Here is a 20,189-nt window from a genome sequence, read left to right as displayed (position 1 = left end):
TGCATGTCCTTGCAGTGGGAAAGGTAAGGTGTCTATGTGTAGTAGTTTGTAATTTGTCCAGGAAGTTGGAGCTGAAAAGACACAAACTATTGTAGTTTCTAACTGATTGTTGAGGAACAGACACCCCCGCCAACCCCCCCACCCCAAATTTTTTCTTTTTAAACTTTTATGACATTAGCAAGGGCAACAGCCAGTAGAAATGTGAGCGTTATGCAGGGCTGTTGAAACTGACACAATTCCAAGACCACCTGTAAAACACTTTGGACCAGATTTAATTGAAATTAATTTGAATTGCTCTGATCCTTTATGGGGCCAAGAACCATAATGGGTATTTTACATGCAATAGTATTACTATAAATATATTACACGAGAAGTTTATAGTCACCATTACTGGCTTCAAAACAGTAACTTGATGAAGTCATTTTACGCTGTCTCATGCATTTTGACGAATGGAAAGTTCCCCAATTACGTCTGAATGTTTAAAAGGAAATTAACATTCTTAGATTTTTAATGTCCTTCTCATGTCATTTTACATGTAAATAAATCCTACAGCACCAACAAGCTGTATATGATAACGTCTTTGACTTTTATTGCCCAAACTGACCATTTATTCAACCATTTCAAAAAAATAAAAAATAATAAAAAATAAAAATAAAAATCTTCTTATATCCCTTGTAACTCCCCAGGTCCAGATTTTAGATATCTAATAAATATTCCAGTGCCCCGGAAATTGCTCGACTGGAGAATGGACGAACAAGCTTTGTGATTCGCAGATAGTTTTGGCTAACGTCACGGCCGATACTTTCTAACCAGTCAGCAACCTGTTGACGTTAGGTAAATAATTGACAGGTGGTCATTTCACGCTGCCTTATTTTGCCCACCGTTTGGGTTGATTTCATTTCGTCAACTTCGTAAAGTGATTTGCAGAGTAATGAAAGGAATGTCGTACGGGAGAAAGAAGTTCGAAAGCACCAGGCACTAGCATGAACGATCATCTACTTCCTCATCCATTTTCTTTATCGTTATTATGAGCGGGAAATTGAACTTAAGACAGGAACTTATGGGGTCGCATCGTTCAAATGATGGCCCAAAATGTTCAAATGACAAACGTTTTGTCTTATTTAGTTCGGAGGAAAGAAAAGACTGGCTAACGGCTAGCTTAACCAGGAAGTGGACCAAACGCCTTCGCTCTGTTGTCTATCTGGCAGGACTTTCAAGAAGCTTCTTCAAACAAGGTAGGTATTAAATACTAAAGAACTCTTTTATGTTCTCCATACGTTTCTTAGTAACGAACTGAGCTCCCCTATTATTGCAACATTCAGGTTGTTGTTAACCCTTAAAATCTTATCAAAAAAATGGAAACACGTTACCATAAAATAAAACGAGAGCTGTTTTATACCCTTTGAAGAACATTCATGTGGTTTTTCCGTTTTGAAAGTTAACATTCTATGGTTTTTACACATGTCAATATAATTACAGTAGGTATCCCTGTAACTAATTTATCGTAGTTAGAACATCCTCGCCTGGATTCTATTTCTCAGAAATGGCTAAACGAAAGAGGATGAAGATGGAGGGAATGTAACAAGAGATCAGATCAAAGTTTCATGTCTTACTTAAGTCTTACGGACAAACTGACCAATTGTATACGCGTTGGTGGCTGTATCTTGAATTACTTTATATGACGAACATAATAAGGCACTCCGGTTATATTTGATACAAGTTGTTGTGTTAAAGCTCTTGCGGAAGCGTTGTTGTCAACTGAAGCCACCACTAAAGCCAATAATCCAGTAATGATTCCAAAAACAATCGGGGAAAGACTTTTTGTTTTTTAAACAGAGCATCCTATATGAAATCTTAAATCACATATGTTTGATATTCCATGCCAGGGGAATGTTGGCTGAACCATTTCGATTGGCAACACCTGTCGTCTGTACTCGCTTGTCTTTTTTTGGCATTTTACATCAAAGACATTAGTGTGTTACGAGTTCTGTTGGCACTTTTGGCATGGGTCTGCTTCCATTGTGACAGTACTCACATGCAACAGGCCAGAGGTCAGTGGCAAACACGAAGGGGCATCTGATAAAACCAAACAATACACACAAGGCGTCGCGTACCGAGGGGAATCTCCTGCGTCCTTGTCAGGGTTTTTTGTCGTCAGGCACAGCGAGCTCTAAATTCTCCGCACTCATTATTGTCCCAGGAAGTTTGTTTAACGCTCAGCCTTGGGGACAACGTTTGGGCAGATTCTAAAAGCACAGGCTTAATAACCCTGGCTAAATATTCTGGAAAATATTCAACCCTGACACACATGTGTTCTATAAATCACCTTTATAATGCTTGTCACATAAAATGTTACTATGACTGCGGGCTTGAGAGCGTGTCCGCTGTGTTAAACTTGGCCCGCTTTCAGGAGTGCCTTGTAGCCCTTCGGCCGCCCCCCCCCCCCCCCACCCACCATCAATCTATCTATGGGGGCCATACATGCCTGCCGGTGCGTGTCTGAATGCGAGTTTGGAGAGTGGCAGCTGTGCTCGCTCGCTCTCATGGACCTCACCTGCACCAGCTGGGTAGGTGCCAAGGACAGATTCACAGAGTTTTTGCTGTGACATTTCCGAAGCCGTCGGCAGAGCTCAGGGTCCGAGTCGTTCCTCTGATAAAACAACATTCTGCTGCGGTCCGGACAACACTTTCAAACGACGGCGGGATAATCCCCAGTAACAGGCCTGCTGAAAGCTAAATCCCAACCTGCACTCATTGGGAAGGCTCGTCTTGGCTCGGGTTGCGACATGCGCCGACGTGGGCGGAGAGGAAGCTCCGCTCTTGTGTTTTTCTCGGGGACAGGTTCTCGGAGCAGCTGCGCATGTCAGGCCAGCTCCTGAAAACCTGGGCATCAAAAACGTGCGTCAACAAATAACTGATCTGACTCTGCAAATGTTCCCGTGTAGGTCCTTGTAATGCACAGCGGTGAGGACACAGGATGGCATGTATTTGTGTAAGACCGGCACGTTGATGTGAGTGAAGACCATTTACTGGAGTTGTATGTGTAGGTCATTTGAGGGTATTGTGTCTTTTGTGGTATTGTATTATTTTTTCTGGGTTTTAAATGCAAACAATCCAATACAATCCATCTTTAAATCATACAACAACAATCCTCGTGAATTTACTCTGAAATTCTTCAAGCTGGAAGATCTTCCGTCTAACTCCAAGGAGTCAAATTTATTCTATTGTCGCCTTTAACTGAGAGAACGGTGCATAAAATAGACGTTGACCCTCTAAAAAGTAGGTACATTGCATCCGTTGGAGCCTTCTCTTTAGTCTGGCTCCTAAAGCACTGTCAAGATGCAAACGTCACTACACAAGAGGCACATGTGCAGAAATGTGCAGCCATCTTTCCAGCTACTGCTAGAGCACTTTGACAGATAACACGCCAGGTTTTGACTTTCAGATCAAACCGTTTTAGCGGGTTTTTAAGCATATATAAACAGTGTCTTCTAATATCAATGTTTTTGTGTTGCAGTCAAACAAAATGATTGGAGAAAATATTAAAATGCCCAACATAAACTTTGTATTTGTAAATATGCATGCGCTATGTCATAGTTTTATAAATTAAAATTTAAACCTGCCACTTTCTGTTGGTAAACACAACTTGTTGTCGTTCCTGGTGAGTTTGTCGTCTTTGTATTCTGAATAATTGCATCTTGCAAATGTATATATCATTACTAAAACAAAACGTGATGGCTACTATCATATTTAATCCTTTAATAGCTTGCTTTTAAAGATGAACGACCTGACTGCACACACACACACACACACACACACGCATGGGCGCGCGCGCACACACATACGCGCACACACCTCACACAGCTTCTGCGCTCACATGAAGTCTTGGCAAAGCAAATGTTGTAATGTCAGCAGGTGTTGCTCCGTCGGGGATTCCAGCTCTTTTGTCTCCCTGTGTGCAAAAAAAAAAAAATAGAGAGAGAGCAAGACCTGCTTCTGCGTTTTCGTTCCCATTCTCATGTTTAGCCGACACTTGTCGTTGCGCTGCCCCCCAGTTGTCAGAGCCCTCTTGGTGTTGGGAGCGAAATGCCGTTTATGTTTAGCCGCCGCTGGCTCTCGCACAAGCTGAAACCGTGTGCGAAAGAGTTGGAGTTCAGATGTCTCACAACATGTACAGTTTGTGCGACATCTGAGCCTAATCCCTCACACCTGCTCCAGGAAGGAATGCCAAGTTAAATTTACAGCCATGGGTAAAGACCCAATGGAAAGAGACTTTTAATTGAGGACGAGTCTGTGAGGTTCCCCCCCGCGCGGCACACTCGAACAGTCAGATGACTGCCGGTCCATTTGAAACGAGTCGCAGCATTGCTTAACTTGTTAATTGCATGGCAGGCGCATAATGGGCCTCATCAAAAGATGATAGTTATTATCGTCTCTGTTTGCTAAAGTACAACAGCCACAGCTGCGGAGGTGAGAAGTGCGTAAACGAGCGTAACATCCAAATTTGCAACTAAGTCAGCTAAGCGTAGAGTAATGATTTGTTTTAAGTTTTGCTTTTAAGTAAATGGGCAATTATTAAAACATTTCATATGTTCATGTTCATGTTCCATATGAATTGAATCTATATTTAGAATTTAAAATACATCTATTTATTTGTTTGGTCCCAAGATTCCCTACAGGCAGCTCTGGCACCACGGATATTACTGCTATGATGTTCGCTGCCAGTAACGTCTTGTAATAATGGTCACCTAAAAAAAAAAGATATCTTTTTTTATTTTATTATTATATTATATTTATTATATTTTGTAATGTTTGCTCATAAAGTTTAATTTCCCTTTTGCTGCAAGCATTGTCAGAGGTGTGAATCACCCCCCCCCCACACACACACACACACACACATTTTATTTGAATATAAATTCACCAGTCAACATTGTAAATGTTGTCTGGTGAACGTCACAAAGGACTTCCTCAACAGTAACTCTGCTGTTTAGTTCCTAAACAGTAGCCCAACAGAGCAGTTGCCATGTGACGCCCAAAGGCTGGCATGAGTCAGTTAGCAGTTTGTGGCCACAGGTGTCTGATGCTTATGGCTTTTTTTTTTTTTTATGGCCTTAAAGTTGGCTCAGCCAATGAGGAGTGAGGCGCAGATTCATACGTCTAATAATGAAAACTTCTGTCGGCCAGATTGAGACCTCATCTCGGCCAGCGCGGCGTTGTGTTGTGTTTGGACCGTCCATTTCCAGCCAGGGTCCTCTTGTCCTGCTCTGGCACTCCCTTCCACTTAAAACCAATTACATAACTATTGCTGTGATCACCTTCCCGGACATCACAATCCTTCCCTGTGGTGGGGACATAAGCTTGCACGGCAGCTGGATCGCTCACATTTCAATTATAAACTCCAAAGCTCATCCAGCCCCGTCAGTCTCCCATAGACTGTTTTTTAATCGGCCTCAACTCTCAGAGCAGAGAACAGAGCAGTGACACGCAATTCATTTCAAGAGTCAAGATTCAAGAACTTTATTCGTCACATGCTCATGCTGGATGTGCAATGAAATGACAAAGTGGCAATGCTTATGCGAGACAGAGAGCAAAAACAGCATTCCCAGTATAGAAAGAGGCAAGAGCAGAAAAGAACAATCTAAAATAACACTATGATACAGCCATTTGTTTTTATAAATACAAAAGAAGAGCACCATTCACAAAGGCACTTATTAAAAAATACATACTGTATATATCGAGTGTGTCTACGAATGTAAAAGTGACTACAAGTATGTACATTTTCTCCCATCATACCACCAGGAAATTCCAAAGATCCATCTCCTGGCTTTAACAGCACAGCAAAATCTGATTGTTCCGCTTAAACGTGATATACAGTTCAATCGTTGAACAAATTTTGCCATCTCTCCGCTTTCACTGAACTCTGTTCCCTGCAAATAGATGAAAGAAAGCTAGCAGATCAAGAAAATGTTCCATCTGGAGGTTCCTAATGGTGGCAGGAAGGTAAAGACAAGTCCCTGAAGTCTGCTGCAGCTCTGCCCCTGCTGCGATTCCTCCTCTCCCACATTGCTGTTATCTCAATTAGCTGCAGCAAAGGGCATCGGTATAATCACTGTTTTGGCTACATGAGCTAAAGGTGTTGACAGACGAGTTCCTACTTAGGCCAGATGAGATTTAGAAAAATGTTTCTGTGGGGCTGCTTTGAGGTCAGAGTGCAGCTGGCCAGACAGATCAACGCCTGCTCGACTCGGACATTTTAATTAATTGGAACTTGCGTCAGAAAGTGTTGCATTTTCGTTAAGCTGCCGTCACTGGATAGCGTTTTTGTTTTTGCCACGTTGTTAGCGTGTCGTCAGGCACACGTTGAGGGCACACAAAGACTCTCCAGAGCTTACATTAGTACACATTGAGTTAATTACACAGGAAGTAGGCCCTGTGACATGTACCCATTTTATTTATGATGTGATGTTGACATTTACGAGTCAGCCGGCCCTGAGAGGGAAACGCAGGGCAGCAATTAGGAATTCAAACCACTGGGGTTTGGAAAACACTGTTATGATCATGTCTAAAAACAAAAACACTCAGAATACTTTCAGTTACGATTTAAGTTGTGTAAAAAAAAATGTTAGTTAGCCTTTACTGGTCTGTTTGAACAGAGCAATTTGCTTCAATGCAGGACGCAATGTTTTGTGATGATAATAACAGTAACGGATCACGGAACACACACCACAATCTTAATGTCTTATTAAAATGTGTCGTCATAGTTGGGAGCATGTTTGCAAGCCAGCAGTTATGTAGCTAGCATGCTAACACCATTACGCCACATCTGCCGTTGAGGGTTTTCTAGAAGGTGTGAAGTGTCCATCGCTCCTCACTATGTCCGTGGACCAAGTGTGCGAACAGTGCACTGCATTTTCACATACTTAATAGCGTGTAAGCATATAGAAATATGAGCTAATTATGTTTGCAGCAGAGCAGAAGTATGCATTTTGAACTACATCAAAAGTCTGAGATGAAAAACAAAAAAAAATCAAGCGAAACTACCATATTATTTTTTATTCATTAAATAGCGTAACATACACAACTATGTGACTAAAAACTTTCCCACTTCAAACCTTAAATCTTCCATCCTCAGTAAGTCACACAGCATTCGGACTCAAAGGCTGTTACTCCAGCAGATATTTGGCTTACACGGGCTCTCAATTAGGGCTAGGTTTAGCAGCTGCAAACTGTTGTAAATAAATGCTAAACGTGTTAGCCAGCAGCTGCTAATATGCCTCAGAGAAATTCAGAATTGGGTGCTAATGCTTAAATGATTATGTACTAATGGCAACGTAAATAAACATGTTTAAACACGGCCTTTGTTCTGGCTGCGACCGGGACGTTAGGCTGGGTGCGAGCCAAACCACTGGCCGTTGGCAGCCAGGACTTTGAACGTTTGGGCGGAATATAATGAGAGCATCGCGAGAGTATCGCAGACTTTTTGTGTCCGCGTCAAGCGGACCGAGTGGAGGCTCTCGTCTCACGGTCGAAGTTAAACTTAAGACGCCGTTTGGGGGGCTGGTGGGACACGCTCCTCATATTCTTGGATGGCCTCTCTCGAAATGTGTGTGTGTGTGTGTGTGTGTGTGTGTGTGTGTGTGTGTGTGTGTGTGTGTGTGTGTGTGTGTGTGTGTGTGTGTGTGTGTGTGTGTGTGTGTGTGTGTGTGTGTGTGTGTGTCTTTAATCTCTATATTTTTAATCCGTAGTGAGTGAGCCGCCAGTTTTAGTTGGGTAAGGTGGTAGGGATCTAGTTACCTCGCTCTCTCTCTCTCTCACTCTCTCTCTCACTCTGTGTGTGTGTGTTGGGTTGGGAGTGGGGGGGGTGCTATGGGGTGGTGGTGGGGGGGGTACATGCAGACGTTTGTTGAGTGGAAAATGGCTTCCAAAGCTCCTCTACTCACCTTTCGCAGTGACAACATTTAGCACGGCGCGTTGACCCGGGACTCCCCACTCTCACCCATCACCACTCCGTGCTTCATCCAGCAGCCCTCCACCTCCACCAATCCCTTCCGCCCACGCACACACACACACACACGCATATTTAGATTTCCCCTTTTAAGTGTTCACAGCCTGTTTTCCGACTGGTGGAAGGATAAAAAGATCTTGCAGGAGCGGATGCCCTTCAACAGATGGTCAGACAAGACAGCGGAGAGTCGCCGTAGGTAGGGGAGAGGCGGCGAGGGGCGGGCTCTACCGTGAGTGAGTGAGGGGGTTGATCCAGTCCGCACCGCTGCGGCCCGATGTGACAAAATGCAAAGTGGAATTCGCTGCCCCCCCCCACCTCGGTCCAGAATTGGCCCTCCGGACGAACATGTGAGAGGCACGATGGCATGTCCTTCGCGGTCCGGACGAGCTTGGGTGACAGCTGCGATGTTTATAGGCCGGCTTCGATGACAGGCCGGCTTCGATGACAGTCCGGCGGGGTGGGGGGGCGGTGCGTGCGTTGGTGGCGGCGGGTGTGGGGGGTGCTCGGCTCTTTTCAGACAGGAATTAGGTTTGTCATCAGATTCTAAAATCCCTCTGATTTATGACATTTCCACTTCTGTTTCCCTCCCACCGCCCCTTTGACCCTCGCCGACAAACGCCCAGCAGGGAGACGATGACATTCGGCAAAACAGTTTGTTTGTTTACCTCTTACTTTCGCCGCAAAGGATCGTTTTTCCCCTCCCAGACAAACATGTGCTATATTGGACAACTTCCAGCGCGGCATCCTCCTGCTGTGCCCTGCCTGAAAAGCGGAGGCAGAAATCAGGCAGGGCACCCGAGCCTGGCCAGGACTATATTAGTTGAATTACCTTTGCTTGATATGCGTTTTATATTAATATACTTAGGCGCACATGATCTGAAAGCATACTCCAAACGGTGTGGCCGTTTCCTGATTCCCCACTTGACGTCACGTCCCTCTTATGCCAGCTGTGATGCCAGGGTGGACACATCATGAAAGCAGCCAGTAGATTCACATTCTGGTCTACTGCCCGGTGACGATCTCCTTTATGTGAATATTAGCCACAGAAGTCACAAGACTTGGCTGTTTCTGGTGACTTCATCAAACTTTTTCAACAAACTTTTAATTTCTTCCACACGCTGAAATTCTATATCGACAACTTCTATTTTATTCTGCATGAAAAAAAAAAACACTTCATTTGTCACACAAAAAAAAATAGTTTCCTGGAAAGTGGCCTTTCTGCTTGTGGACTTCAATATTTTCTTAATGCATCGAGGGTTTTTAGTGTGTCTGACCTCAAAGACCTCAAAGGCAGGGTGCTGTAGCCTCCCAGCAGGAGGGTTGCGGGTTCAATTCCCACCCAAGACTTTCTGTGTGGAATTTGGATGTTCTCCCTGTGTCTTTGGGGCTTGGTCTTCCTGGTGTTCCCCATGGAAGTTGGGCTAATTGGCAACTCTAAACTGTGGCTCTTTGATAAACTGGGTAACTTCCAGGTTGTAACCCCCGCTTTCACCCCAAGACAGCAGGGACAGGCCTCTGCATCCCCGTCACCCTAGATGGTTGGTTTGTTTGAAATAACCAATGAAGGGACTGAATGGGATCTGAAGTTGGGACACTGTTGCCTCAAACTGTTCTCCGTAATGGAGAAATCTCCAATTTCAACTTGTCGTTGCTGAGCTAAATTCCGTCCTAACACACTTCCAAGAGTTCCTCTGGTTGCTAAGAACCCCGCTTCCAATATAGTCTAATCATTACCTAATCATTACATGTGCCATGTAGTGTTTATTGTTTATTACGGATCCCCATTAGTCATCACCGTAGTGAAGGCTATTCTTCCTGGGGTCCACACAAAAAGACAGACACTACAAGCATAAAATTATGCAAATGACAACAAAATTCTTAGCGAACAGCATTCACCTATTTAAAACCAAGCCAAGTGTGAGGACACTAAACAGCCCTGACAGGGTAAAGCATGTACTGTAGACAGGAGAGTATTTGTTTCATATTCTATAAGGCTGTAGGTTGCTTCACCGTCTATGTTGGATGGCAGCGGCTGTGAATGTTCCAGTTTATTATGACAAGCTGAAAATAATTATCCTGACACGTGTTGGGCTGACCGTCGTCCAAGGTGAAGGTGGATGGATGTGTTGGGTGTGCTTCCGAGTAACCCTTAGTCCCTGTCCTCTTCTCACTGGTCTTCTTTACTTAGAAAGTCTCTCCAGTGGACAGACAGACTCGGAGATAAGGTCTCAGCTGACCGGGGCTTCGAAATGACAAAACATTTTCCCCCGACGACCAATTAAAATATGGATTACGTGTTGAACGTCCGTTATTACTGGAGAGTGTCGCCGAAACCTCTTGGGCTTTGTGGTGGTGTAGTTGTGGGGATTTGGTTATGATTATAAGAAAATTGTTCGTAGATGTAGGCTCAACTTTCATCACTCAGTTGTAGCTGTTCTGTTTTACATGTATTTAAAGAGTGGTAATTAAAATACCAAACACAGCCTCTCGACAGAGTTTTAATACACTTGACAATTTCACTTTCAAAAGAAGTTGCTATATTGTGAATTGTAAAATCTAAAAAAATATATATCATATATATCACATATATAAATGCATGTGCATATAAAAAAAAATAAATAAAAACATAATCAACATAAGCAACACTTAAGCCTTTATTACTGTAGCTACCACACCTGGTACTTACGCACGCACGCGCTCACACACATGCCACACACACACACACACACACACACACACACACACACACACACACACACACACACACACACACACACAAGCTCATTGTTTGTTTTTTTTGCCCCCACCATCGTGGCTTTCTGCTCTTTGTCATCCTGCTCCTGCTAATGGAGAACATTTCTCAAGCTGTAAATTACAGAAGGCACAGCTCAGGGTGGCCAGCTGGTGTTCTGTGACGGGACCTGCAGACTTTTGCCCTGAAGGTCATTAGTTCTATTCCAAACCCAGTTCAAATACTGATGGGAGGACAAGGAGCTTGGTGGGGGAGGGAGGTGGAGGTTAAAAAAAAAATGGTAAAGTGCAGCAGGAGGAGACGTGTCACTGTACTGCCCATGAAATCAGACAGGTGCAGCTCAAAGGAGAAAAAGGCAACCGACAATCTTGTAGTTATTTAAGGTATAGTGTTATTTTAACCTGATGACCTCTAATTCAATGTAATATTTGTTGTGAAAATCATAATAATCATGAAATTACAAATTGCAGAACACCTCCAAAATTATATTGACATAAATGATTGTGCATTAAAACCTCAGCCTGTGCTTCTATGTGTGCTGTTGACATCGAAAGATCATGCAAATGTAGCTGCATACAAATATGCTTGACATGCATAAACAGAAAGAATTGCAAAAATGTTAAAAGAACGTAACAAAGTGCAAGTGCTGTGGGCCCATGGCCTTGGATTTCACGATACAATACGATACACAAACCATGATGTGTATCGCAAACTTATCTCATCTGCATTGTGTTGTTTCAAATGAGGCCGCAGCTACGTAGTATTTCCTGAATTTTTTAACTCGTGTATGTGTGTGACACAACTGACGAACCACATTTCTTCTGGTTAAATCCTCGCGGTCCCATAAGTCATCTTTTAGATCGGAAGGTGCTGGCTTGAAAATCTCCGTCATCTTGCTCCTTCTTGAATACTGAATATCCTACAGCGCCTCTAGTGGCTGGCTGACACCTGCTCATGATGATGATGATGATGATGATGGTGATGGTGATGACGATGAGATACACTTTAACGTCCCAGGTGGGAAAATGGTCGTTGAAACACAATGCTCCAATACATAGATTAATGAGCATCGTCACAACAATGGACAATAATGACCGATGGAAAACGTTCGTTACATGGAAGAAAAACACTCATGGACATTTCATAATGTTCAGTATACAATCACAAGCCACAAGGAATGAGGCAGGCAGGTCATGTAGATTTGAATGGGATTTAATGTTCCGATACCTGGCATTGTGAGAGTATTGTGATTGCGATACTTATTCTTGCAACCATCTCATTCCAGGAAACTGTTGTGGAGGAGGGTTTTTTTCCCCTTCAAATCTGTGTTGTAATCAAACCTCCTCCTCCTCTTTCTCCTCCTCTTCCTCCTCCACCTGATCTGCCGCTCCTCCGCTGATCCATCACAAAGTGACAGTGTGCGTCTGTGGCCGAGTTGCCGCTCCGCAAATAGCAGCGGCCAGACGAGCCCTCGCTTTTCTGAGCCTCCTCAATCTCCCGCTGCTATCTACAGCGAGTCATGCGTTTGTGCTCGCCGGCCCCCGTGAACGCTCCTGAGACTGCGAGCGGGGGCCGACGCGGCGACCCCTGCCGCTGCCCTCGCCGACCCACCGCCGTGGGATATTTTCGACCCATCCTATCCCTCCGTCCGTCCGTCCGTCCGTCCGTCCGTCCGTCCTCTTCACTCTTTTCTCGCTTGCTGCCATTAATCATCCGCTTGCCTGAGGGCGAAAACAAACAAACAAAAGCAAACGGTGCCCCTGCCAGGACACAAGAGGGCAATTTTTGAAGCAGCGGCAACAACTTTGCGACTTTTCAAAAATACTCCCTCTCCTCAGCGGGAGGCTTTTTTGCGCCGACATGAATCCACCAGCTGACAAAAGTTAGCACTCAGCGGAGTCCTCCTGTAACCTCAGCCACCCTGTCTGACGGCGAGACATCCACACCAACAATTAGAACTTAATAAATCAGTTCAGCATTTTAACACCTCGATTCTCCGCGCACAGGGGTGCCACCGCAGTGTCCTGCCTGGAGATGTCTTCTTTGCTAATTAACTGCTCAGGCAGGTGGGATGAGAGATCGGGAGCCGAACGCACCGGGTGAAAGTTTGAAGGCCCCGCGGACGCCAATAATGTTTAGACCTGCATGTTCCCCCTCGTTTTGTGACAGTCCTGGTGCACGGTTCTATGATCTCCATCTGCCGTCTCAATTGAATATTTAACACTTTTGGATCTAGTTACATTAAGGTTTAACTCGTGGTGTGGCCGTTCAGCTGTAATTGGTTTCGTTCGTTTCCCGGAACTGTTATGTAGCGTTTAAAGTGAACAGATGGACCGGAGAGATTGGATTGAGGCTGGAGGAGCCTGTTGCGTTGTGCTAAATGGTAATTGGCTGCGAGAGAGGAGTGTCAAATCACTGTGACAGGTGCGTGTGCTTGTGTGTGCGTCCAGGAGCAAAGCAGGTGCTTCAGTGGTCTCCCGCAATCATAACGGACGGCTTCATTCATCAGTCTCCACCATGCAGTTTTGAATGCAGCACCGACAAAGTAAAAAGCTAATTTCAAGCACTTTAAGTCAAAAGCACAAAGTGAACTTGCTGTCTTTCTGAGAAACTGTCATTTGAACATACATATGAGAACATGTCCTAAGTTGAGCGCCAGAGCCAAGCCATAAAAAAAGAAAAAATATCAGTTGCATTAAATGAACTGGACAACCAACTCATTATCTTCATCACTGATTTTCTCAAACCTCCAAATTTTCTCTCAAGTACAAAACAACGAGAAGGATTGGCTGCATTAAATCTGACAAGAACACTAGCCATTGACACTCCAAAGACCAATCAAGGGTAAATCCAATTGGAGCTCTTTAGGCGACAATTTATTCCCACCAAAAACTGCCACGGTTTTTTGTATTGAACCCAGGTTGTTGGCCTTCCTAGTTTTTCTCTTACTCGGTGGTAATGACTATATTTTGTGGCGCTGCCATCTGCGAACCCTTTAGTATTGTGCTGCCCCACATTCGCACAGCATCTGGTTTCATTTTGAGATTTCGTTCTCAAGTGTTTATTGGGACCTGATAAATTTCGTGGAAAGAGAGCCTATCATTAAAAATAAGACGGGGCCGGACTCGGCGCTAATGTAATTAATGTTCCATCAATATTACAGCAAGTCGCAAATCAACCGTCCGTCTTGGCCGCCACGTTGCACGTCTTACTCTTTCATGAACTTGAGCGTCTGGTTGAGCGCTACAACATTAGAAGGTCTGGTGAAACCTTAAACCCCTCGTCCCAAACGCAACATCTCGTTCTACTTGGTATGCTCTGGATGGTCAAGTGGAACATTCCTGTAGACTGCATTTCACTCGCTTGGCTCAGATCTGCTTTAATCACCTCAGCTATGGCTAGGCTGCAGATATAGGGTTACAGTACCAGGGAAGGGGGGGGGGGGCTCAGAATTACTTTTCCATCGCTGGGCCAAGTGCGGTTTCATATGGTCAGAGTCTGTTCGCATTACTTGGTCTCCAGTTCAGATTTTCAAACTTGGACTTTGTCTCGCCGATGCCAAATCACAGGACTTGTTTAGTCAACGCCTTTTATATTGGCCTAGTTAACTTTTAGTCATAATCGGGCAGAGCCGGTTTTCACCCGCTACATACTCAAAATAGCCACTAAATTATCACTTTTGGTACTTGGATAAAACAAACCATGAAAAAACAGCTATTACCTCTTCCTGAATTTGAGCTGCTATTCTATCATGTGATGTTATACACTCAACCTACTCTTCCTCCTGTCAGGCCGCCATCTGGCAGATCGCTCAGATCGCTCATATTTTGTGTCACCAGGTCGTTACATTTATTTCAGACAAACACTGATTGCTTTCGTCCAATTAATCAGCACGCTCCCCAGCTGCACGTGTCGCGCATCCTCAGCCTGTCACTGGTCAAGGAGCGTGTGGCTGCGTGGCTGGTGGGAAAATAACACGTGATCCTTCTATGTTTTTCGTTCTGGTGTTGGCTGCTGTTTTCCAGCTTGTGGAACCAAGCTGTTATTTTATTGCCTTTCATTGATGATGCATGTTGACACAAGTGTTTAATCATTATAAAGAGCTTAAAAAAATATTTGAATAGAGTCATGATTAATAATCTTAACAGTGCATTCAGACATAGTAGTTTAGTAAGAAATAGTTAATAATCAAATTTCACAAAAATAAAAAACAACATTATATACTGATATAACAGGCTTATGTCTTTGGGTATTTGTCCTTGCTGTAACCAAAAAATAAATAAATAAAAAAAAAATAGTAAGCTAATAATACATACTACTACGGAAGAGGATTAGGGTCACAAGAAGAATTAATATTTTTTTGTGAATGAAATTTTGCAATTAATGTCAAGTAAGTCAAAATGTCGTGAATAAAGTCGAAAGGCTTTGTGCGCAAGTCTAGTAAAGTACTTCCGTTTTCGCCAGTTTCCTGAGTACTGTGGGTGAACCTTGTGGGATGCACAAGGTTTGACAGTTTACTTTTAACTGTGGGTAACAAGGTTAATCCACCATCCACTTTATTCACAAAATTTCGACTTTATTTGCGTCGACTTTATTCACATAATTTCATCTTTTTTTAATGACGACTTTATTCACGAAATTTCGACTTTATTCAAGAAATTTCGTCTTTTTTCACGGCGACTTTATTCACAAAATTTTTTCTTTTTTTACATTGACTTGTTTCACGAAATTCTGACTTCCTTTTTCATGTAATTCACACTAACCTTCCTTACCCTGCATTAAAATTGCAAACTTTTTATTAGCAGAACCTTTTTTCCATTTTGTGTAGGAGACAGGATGGCAACAATGGCAGACTGAGAGGCCGTTGTCTATTAATCTATGTGTGGTCTACGGAGCACAGGATGGAAACAATGCTCGCTCCAGCGAACCTACCTCGCTTCAGCGCAGAAGTGCTCCATTGAGTTCCACCGCTTGACGGACAGCCCACGACGTCACATCCCGAACAATCCACTACTGGCACCATCCACCCTGGAAACCTCACTGGAGCAGATCAGGGCAACCTAACGGTGACAACAACTGATCTGTTTGCCGGTTCAAGGTTAGTTAACCAACACGGCAATAGACGATCAACTGTTCCTAGCATTTTGGAATCACATTAGACAGCTGAAAACAATTTAATAATACAGAAAACAATAGCACATGCCGCTAAAAACAAATTAATGAAACATAATAATAACACATTAACATCGCTAAGCCATGAAGTCCAAGCATACAAATCCAAAAATAAAGAATAAGATAAAATGAAAAACTTTAAACAACCAGATATTACCAATTGAAATAAAGGACACAGACCTAAAAAAATCATCAACTGAAGGTGGTGCTGCGCCATGGTATGAATATAGTGTTTGTTTGAGGATTGACAATGAAAGATTAGTTAATTAGTTTTTACTTCTTTTACCCATTTGAGCAGTCAGACTTTTAACTACATGCCATGAAGACCACAATGTACCTGTCCTTCATGAGGTATTGTAAATTTAAAGGAAACATGTCACAAATAATCTCATAATATCGTAATCTCACCCATAGATGACATTATGCTTTTGAAAAATTGTGAAGTATGAGCGATGCACGCCCATTTCACTGTTTTGTCCTTGTGCACAAGGAATTTCATGGCACACCAGTAGCTCTCCAATCTCCACCGATGAGAACCTCTGAATGAAAGGTTGGATCAGTGCGCATGTTTTGTTTACACTGAAATGAAAGACTAAATTTCATCAGTCCCCCCGTCAAAATAGCTTTCTATACTAATTTCATCACTATCATTTCAGAATACACAATAGGAGACCAATGTTGACAGATGAATTGTGTTGCGTGTAATTATATCTAAATTGATTTATGGGGATACATTGGCAGAGCACTGTGCCAGTGCACAAGGTTGCACCTGTTGGGTCATTCGGGGATATAGATAGAGCACATGGTACAGCTCTCAACCACAGTATATAACGTCTATAAATAAAAAGCAGCTGAAATATAAAGCAAATGAATGAATATTAATCTGAACATCTATCCAAGCATTTAGTCTCGTGTAGGTTTTAACTTTTTTGATGGTATTTTACATGGCATGGTTCAGTAGATTGACATGGTTTTGAGTTATGATGCAACATTCCCTGCTATCCACTGAAGTTGATCAACAAATCCAGGTCCCGTCTTGGTTGAGCCAATGCATGCACTGCAGTGCAGCAGGATGGGCTCTCTGAGAAAGAACAGGGTGAATAGGCAGTACAATGCTGTTGGATTCCTCCAAGAATCCCCTTCAATCTCATCAATCATCTACCAGGGTGCACCTGGTCATTCAAACTAGCCCATTACTGCTAACATCTTGGTATGTAAAGCAATTCTTAATACGTTAAATGAGTTGAACAACCTCTGCATCAAGTAGAGAATCTTATTGTGTCATACATTCAAGGTGGTTAGGTTGCAGTTTGGTGAGACACATTGTCATTCATCAACATATCCTATCCCTTGTCCTCTTCCTCAGTGTATCTACTGTCTCTCTGGCATCTCAAGCACATCTATTTGAGCCCACATTCACATAATACTGCTTACCCCTTCTTTGGACACTTAGTGAAATGCTTGAAGATAATGATTTTAATTGACTTTTAAAAAATGTTTCAGAGTCAAACAAATTACCATCTATAATTCCGGACAATACAATGTGTGGTTCCATATCGCATAAAGGGTTAAAGGACAGGTTTCGTGGGCCCGCTAGTTGCTAGTCCGCTAATCAAACCCATTAGGACACCTTCAGGGCATGCAGCCTGTTAATATCAGAGGGCCACGCCGCAGGAATTTGAAAGTTATATAACATTTCAGCGCTCAGGTTCACGCTGGGCCAAAGATAAGCTGAGAGACAGGCCAGCACCAGAAATTTCATCATTTTCATAGTAAATAAATTATGATGTTGCTCTTGGCTGTGCACATTGTTTATATATACACACATATAAAAAGCAGAGTGAGCAGTCGGTTCACACTTTAGGTGATAACTACAGTGGGCCTTTGTGAAGGCCGAGCGCTGGCTCGGGCACGGTGGTTTACTTTGGAGGCTGAAATTGAGCTCAACTTTGTGTGCAAAGTTGTTGGGATTTGTGCCTTGTTTACAGAGCACACTGAGCGAGTGTGTAACACCCAGAGCATTTTGAACAGAAATTGTTGTCATACCTTATATAGATTGGAGCATGACGGAAAAGCAATGACTTTGGCAAAGTAGCACCTGAATGGTGGATATATTTCTATGGCCTTGATTTGTGTCAGTTGTCATAATGTGAGGGTAACGTCATTTTAATTTAATTGCAGTTTCAGCATTTATTATCTTCATCTGGCCAGCAGGACTGACCTATTTCTAAAAGTTGGGTGTAAAAGCAACAAGGATACACTATGTAATTTCTGGACCTAGCGGCATCTCCAGGGGAATTATGTGCTGCAGAGACATTTGAAGATGTTGGCTGAAATGGTGTAGTCTGATGATTCCAAGTACATTTTCCTGAAAGAAGCAGTGACAACTCTTGCATAACCGGGTAGACTTGACAGGCCCACCTCAGTGAAGTCAGTGAATCACTACTGTTTAAACAATTTAATTTTGGTTTTACATTTCCTTTCCCAGCATTATTACTCACTATTTGAACAATTTTGGGCTGTAAATTTGCCATAAAGACCACATGATCACCAGTGCCGTGCCCAGCTGTCCAGTTTTTGTTTTTGAGGTCAATGTTTTTTTTTTTGGAAACCCTTGAATAAAGATGAAACTTTTCTTGAAAAAAGGGACACAGTTGGAGAAGACCTATCAAGTCTTAACCAGTTCCAAAAACACAAGAAACCACAGACATGAGGGGAATATCAGCTGGTGCTGACAGTGCAGTCCTCCAAACAGGAGCTCTCGAAGGTACTGGTGCGATTCCAGCGGAAAAACAAACCTGGCGGGTCATTAACGTTGTCTGACATCATGTTTTTCTCCGGTAAACAAAGAGGAAGACAAAAAAATGATGATTGAGAACTTACCTGAGAAGACAATGGTAGGTGCTGCAAAAGTATGTGCTATTTGGTTGAACGCAGCCCGATCAAGATCAAGTTACATGTAGATGACATTGGGGAGGCTCCAAGATTGGGGCTTACTAAAATAATGTGAATGCCACTGCACACTGAAAGGCTCCAACCCAAATGGGAATTTTGTCTTGAGACCATCTAGTATGTGCCCTTCTGTGGCAGAATATCCTAACTCTTGACTCAGCAATGGGAATAATCTCATTATCAATGCAGCAAATGCACAAAGTTTAAAAATACTTCTCCTTTGCATTTGGTGGGAAACGGCTGTAACCGCAGCAGGCCAGCATATTTTCAGGAACGCGGCCTCTCTGTCACGGCCGTTTTATAGCGAAAGCCTCTGATAAGAACTGACAGGCCAATAAAAAGCAGAAATACCATCAGCTCTGTCATTAACTGCCAACACGACAGCTGCCAAAAATACACTCCCATTATGCAGGCCTGCTCCTCTCGGAACCGTCAGCACCCTTCGTTGAAGGCAGGTGATAATTTTGTGACGACAGAATCAGCATCCTTTCAACAATTCGGCACCAACGCGCCTGATTGGAAAGTGGATCAGCTCTGGGTTTGTTTGCTTTGTTTTTGTTTTTTTTGTCGTTGACTGTTTCTTGCTGCCATCCTGCTGCCTAAGGTGTTCACACACGTCTGGGTGTTACGGACTGATAATTGTCCTCTGGGCAGCTCAGCACTGTCTCTCAACACTAACATGCCGAGGTGTTTACTGACAGTCTTCGCAAGTGTGCCGCGGTAGGAGGGTAGCAGCACAGAGTACTTGGCTGCCGATGAAATGGGTTTGCACCAGCCTTTTGACAATTTAACGGAATCATTGGCCAAAAACCACAGATTGTCGGCTTGAGTTGTTGGATGGTCACGCACCTTGGTTTTCCTTAATTGTTTGTGGCAGAGATTCAACAAGGCGACGGGAAACATTCGTCAGAGTATATTTCAAGTTCGTATTGCGCTTAGATGTGGTGGGCAGTGGAGAACATTTGAGTTTGGTGAACTCACTGCCATTGACAACCCTCAGCAGCATCCCGAACAATCCGTACAAGACAGGATGGATCCACGCATCCGTGGTGGATGTTTCAAATTCGGTCCCTTAACGTCCAAACACTTTTCCAGTCTTCTATTGGCCACTTTTGTTGAACCTGTTTGAAGAGTAGACAGGAATGACACCTAGTTTGGTTGGTCCTCTGCTGCTGCAAACATGGTGCGTTCAGAGATGGTGTTCAGCATACTTTGGTTGTAATGAGTTATTTGAGTTCCATCAATCTTGCGTCCTTACTCCTGCACCCAGGATCACGGGGTCTGCTGGAGCCTCTCCCAGCTGTCATG

The 20,189-nt window shown here is 43.3% G+C and overlaps 1 long non-coding RNA gene across 1 annotated transcript in view; it reads left to right on the top strand.

Moving 5' to 3' along the window:
• The first annotated feature begins 1,110 nt into the window (after positions 1 to 1,110).
• Positions 1,111 to 20,189, top strand: part of LOC142891394 (uncharacterized) — a 90,836-nt gene continuing 71,757 nt past the window's right edge. The window contains exons 1-2 of the long non-coding RNA XR_012927266.1: positions 1,111 to 1,235; positions 15,586 to 15,855. This is a non-coding gene — a long non-coding RNA (uncharacterized LOC142891394). The remainder of the gene's footprint in view (positions 1,236 to 15,585; positions 15,856 to 20,189) is intronic.

Source organism: Nelusetta ayraudi, unplaced genomic scaffold, assembly GCF_046127955.1.
Source record: "Nelusetta ayraudi isolate G7.1 ecotype Tasmania unplaced genomic scaffold, CSIRO-AGI_Nayr_v1 ptg000031l, whole genome shotgun sequence".
Classification (NCBI taxonomy): domain Eukaryota; kingdom Metazoa; phylum Chordata; class Actinopteri; order Tetraodontiformes; family Monacanthidae; genus Nelusetta; species Nelusetta ayraudi.
The sequence above is the reverse complement of the archived record's forward strand: the minus strand, read 5'-3'. Positions and strand labels throughout refer to the sequence as shown.